Raw genomic sequence first — 5,107 nt, forward strand, 5'->3', positions numbered from 1 at the left:
CAACGGGGTAATCAAAAAGCAGGGCGCTCTCTGTTCTGTACTTTGGGTTTGATTGGCAGGAAGTTTGCAACTGGCTCTGCTCGCCAAAGACGCCGTTTCCTGGGGAAATTTCTATTTCAGGAGAGCAACCGAGACTTGTGGAAGATTGCTAAGGAGCAGGCTCACCCCCAGCTCGGTGTGTCTGCTCCTTCTGCCCCCAAATACCTGAGGTACGTCTTATGAATATTTACACCACGACTCCAGCACTATGTCCCTTTGGCGTTCTTCCTCCAATGTAAGACATGCCTTGCATACTGCTCCGAGTAAGCTGACGGCTCTGGCTGAACCCCACCCCACCCCAGAGTTGCATGCGCCCCACACCACCTGTCTCTCTGTCTCCCAGAAGTCTTTTGGTTATTTGTTTTGTTAGATTTATATGCTGCTCATCTCACCGTCGAGCAACTCCGAGAGGCTCACAGTGCGATACGTAGCAAGATAAAACAATTAACAGGTTCAAGTTAAAAGCTTAACCTGAAAGTTAAAACATTAAAATAGGAGGCAGAGCGGATAAAAAGGACTGGTGCATAGATGGGGTGCAGGTGGGGTCTCTTCTTCATCTACTAGCTACCTCCAGAATGGGAGGCCCCCAGTGGGGCCCCAAGCCAGTTGCCAGAGCCAGGTTTCCGGACCCTTCCCGAAGGCCAAGAGTTTGATGCAGGGTAGACAGCGGCTCTTTGCCACATCAAAGGTTGGGCTGCTGGCATTTCTAGGGCCTTTTAATATTTCCCTTCTAGATCCAGATTTTTCTGCAGTGCAGGGTCCAGGAAGCTTCCCGTCAAAAGTATTTTAACAGGAGATTGTCCCAGCCCAAAGGCCCACTGAGGAACGAGGGAATGTTCGCGCCATCTCAGGCTTTCCTTACCTGGAGATTCAGCTGTCGTCTTTTACATTTTAATATATGTTTTCTTTAAAATGAAAAAAAAAATCATTATCAGTAAACAAACCTACCAGCTAATGTACATAAGCAGCAAATTAAGTAGCTCCATGAATTTGTCGTATCTGTCTCACGAAGCACAAAGCCGTCAGCCTGGCCCGGTATCGATTTCTGCAAATATATATTATTTTACACTGTAAGTATCAGGAGCCTGCTGTCATTAATATGACAGTTAAATTTAAAATGCATTAGTTTAATAAAAATGCATAAAGCAGAATAGGACTGCATTAGTTGCCTGGCAAAATTCAATTTCATAAATATTAGCTCATGTTAAGATGCATTGATTTCCTGGGAAATTGGATGGGTCAAAGGGAATTTATATTTCGTTGGAATGGGAATGTATCCATTTGCATGTGCGCACACACACACACACACACACACACACACATGTGCTTCTAGGTACACATTAACATTTGCATATGTGCTAGGTTAGTCAAAAGCATTCTCCTATAAAGCTCACACACAGCAATATGTTATATAGTTAAAGAAGACAGAATTAAGCAAGACCATTTTGAGGGGGGTTACTTCCAGACGGGGTTCTCCTAACCAACTCTAAGAAATCAATAGCAAAAGGGGGGGGGAAGTGGAAAAATTATGCATAAGATATGCCACTCTATGGTGGGGTTTCGAGGTAATCGTTGCAGATTATGATCACTGTATTTGCCTTCAATGAGATGCACAATTAACCAATTCTGGTCGTCTGCATAGGGATCTGATCTCATCCTTGTGAATTACATGACCGACTGGGATCTACTTTGCATGTAATTCCTGCCAGAAAAAAAATATATTGCATATGTGTGTGTGTGTGTGTGTTTAAATTGTCTTTAACATCAACAACAGCAATAAAGTTAATATCTGGAGAAGCAACCCACCCAAAGTGGAGACTGCATTCTCCTCTGGAGTCTCTTCCTTGCTCCAGGATCCCTTGAACTCTGAGTCCAGCTGAAGATCCAGATGGAATCAGAGGCTTCCCTCACGCACACAGATGTATACACAGAGCATAGCAGCAGCTGGATTTTTAACAGCATCATCCCACGGTCCAGGAATTGGCAGCTGCAGACCCATCTGGGATCCAGGTTGTACCGTTCCTTTTTCAGGACCAAAATAAATTCCGAGAGACAGCGGCTTCTTCCAGGAAATGAAGATCAGGAATGGGGGACAAGCCGGACTTGGCTGTTATTTCCTCTCTCTGGAGAAGCCACAGATGGCCCCTCGCAAGGGGAGCCTGTTCCACCAGCCAACTCCCAGGAATAAGTTTCTCAGGATTCAAGAGATTAAACCAGGCCACATCAGAAGCATTGTGAAGAGATTCCCAATTTAGATCAATTCTTTCCACCATCGTGGTTTAAATGGTAAGCTACTTGAGGCAGGGGTCTCTCCCCCTCTTTTTCCCAAATGCACAATTATTCTGTTAATTAACATCATCCTTATTTGATTTTTCCCACCTGCGTAGGTGAATGCTCCATGTGACAAGAGGAAAGAAAAATAGGTAGGTTTGGTGGATAAATTCACCCCAAAGTGAGGAGGGAACCCCCCCCCTGAAATTTCAAAGCTGAGCAGGACCCACCCTGGCCCAGCAAGCCCAGCAGAAGAGGCAGGTCACCGAACAACATAAACACATAAGTAACAGCAAGAGAGTCAAATACCTCCCTGCTTTATCTGAAGAGGATGCTGTGTTTTACATGAAAAAAGGCTTTCTAATTAATGGGCCAGCCCTCTTGCTTGCGATAAAAAAACAGAGCAGCAGCGGAAGAAAAGGTTTGATTAACCTGCTTCCCCCCCACCCATCCTCCCTCTCCATTTTGGTGTGCTCTGCTCCTTCCCTCTTTCTTTCTGGCAGGCCCGATAACATTCTTCTCTTTTACAGGAAAAGCCGTGATTTATCCCCCCCACCACAGGAGAGGGAATTCTGTTATGGAGTCAACCGGCAGAAAGCTAGCAAGGTTAATTAGTTTGCTTGATTTCGTGTTAATTTACCCACATGAAAGGGCTGACGGCAAGCACAAAAGGGGCCGGGTTTCCCATTGCATGACAGAACCAGGACCAGGCAAACAGAACAGCGGGCCTAGCAAGGGAGGACTCCAGTGTCACCCAAACATGGCTTGCATCTCACTAAACACATGCACACACAGAGTGCCTGTCAGGGCATAAGATCTATGGAAGTGTTGCAACCAAAAGAAATTCACCTGCTTTGAGCTTCAGAGAAAGACACAAGACCCTTTCAAAGGGGAAGAGAATTAACCCCAGGGTTATCGAGAGCAGAACATACGTCCCATCACAAAGCCCAAAGCCACAAAGGTGGTAGAACTGGCCGTGACTCATTTAACAACAGCCGTGCTTAGAAATGGAAGTTCTGGTCCCAACTGCAGTTGTAAATCAAGGACAATCTGGATCCCTGAGAATCTTTTTTTCTTTCCAATAGGAATTTCTCCAGTTTAGATCACCAACCCGCTGGGATTAGGATCCTTTGACTCCAGCCTCCTGATCAGCAAGGTGTGGACCTCATTCAGCTGCCACTTCAGCCTTCCTCATTGTTTGTGGTTCCTTTACATGTACAAATATAGAAAGTCTGCTGCACTTCAGAAGCTGTTGTGGGTATTTTCAGGCTGACAGGTGAGTTTAGCTGAGTTTAGAACGGAAGGATTTGTAGCTCAACAGGGGCAAAGGTCCAGTAAAGTAGGAAGTTGAAATAAAAAAAATATACACATTTCCGTGATGGAATTCTTCCTTCCTTCAACAAGTGTCCCTATTTCAGTTGTCCCAGGTGCTTGTAACTTACCTGGTTCCATTGTGCTGCTTTCTGGACACTTAAGCACCATGCAGGTTCAAAAGCAAGGCCAAAGGGCCCCGGCTGAGCTTTTTTTTTTTTTATGACAACTCACATTAAGCCATTGCATGTTACTTCCTGGCGTTTATAGATTTTTCCTAATGCTGGAAATTAAGATAATTGTACCCAGGGCCAATTAATCTTGTTGAACTCTGTAGGAGAGAAAGAGAAGCGGTCCCCAAAGCTTGATTAAAAGTGAAGGCTCTGGGGTTGTCTTGATCCGTGCATTGGGCTAAATTTTCCCCTCACTCTGATGATCAAAGAAGGGGCCGGGGAGCCATGCGACCCAAGCAAGGAAGGCTGTGTTTTAACTATTACAATTTATCCTGCGTTTTCTTTCTCTTGTATCCTGCATCTCTGATTATTATCGATTTCTAAAGACCCGGAAGCGGATCACTGACAAAGGTTTTAACTTCAAAGCTGAGCACCAGTCACTGAAAGTTAACTCCGTTTCATTTTACACAAAGTAAAGCTGAGAGTTGCTATTGTTTTTCACAGACAGCATTGGCAGGCAAATGACAGATCTCATCTCCGGCTCCTTTAAAGTTCCAGTCTACCAATGAGAAGTCAGAAGCTAAACCCAGACTCAGAGAAATGTTCTAGGGCAGTGTTTCTCAACCTTGGGCACTTGAAGATGCCTGGACTTCAACTCCATCTTTAAGCCACCCAGGTTGAGAAACTCTGCTCTATGGAATCATAGCTCAGCACCAAGGACAGCTCTCCTTGTTAATCTATTGTTAGTTTTCAGAGTGGACTGATGGCTGCCATAGTTTCTCCAAGCATGGCTGGCTAAGGAATTCTGGGAGCTGAAGTCCACACATCTTAAAGTTGCCAAGTTTTGAGACCCTTGGTCTAGACCGCAACTACTATTGTGGGATTGATTTCACACAATTTTGTGTCAGAAATTTGAGACTTGGAAGAATTTGCTTTGCCGAAACTGGTTACTAGTTCCCAGTTTTTGTGGGAAACTTCAGAGTAGAGATATCAATTCATAAGGACTAAAAATTGATATAAATCTATACCTAAAATGAATTCTGATAGGAATACCATATTGCCCCATGATTGGAAAAGTCTCTTCATCAAATTAAGAAATCTCTCTTCTCTAATTAAAATACTCATTGTTGTAGAAAACTCCATCCAAACTAAGTTACAAATCATCAAACTTTTGTACATCAAAAGTACTTGGGAGTCACCTAAAGACTCGTGAGCAGCTGCAACATTTTCATAAATGCGTGACACCGTCAAGTTTGGTGCAGTGAGTGGGTCTTAGATAAAAATTAAAACAGCTGCTTTTTTGGCAAGGTAAG

This window comes from Protobothrops mucrosquamatus, unplaced genomic scaffold (genome assembly GCF_001527695.2).
Source record: "Protobothrops mucrosquamatus isolate PMUCROS unplaced genomic scaffold, P.Mucros_1.0 scaffold342, whole genome shotgun sequence".
NCBI lineage: Eukaryota > Metazoa > Chordata > Lepidosauria > Squamata > Viperidae > Protobothrops > Protobothrops mucrosquamatus.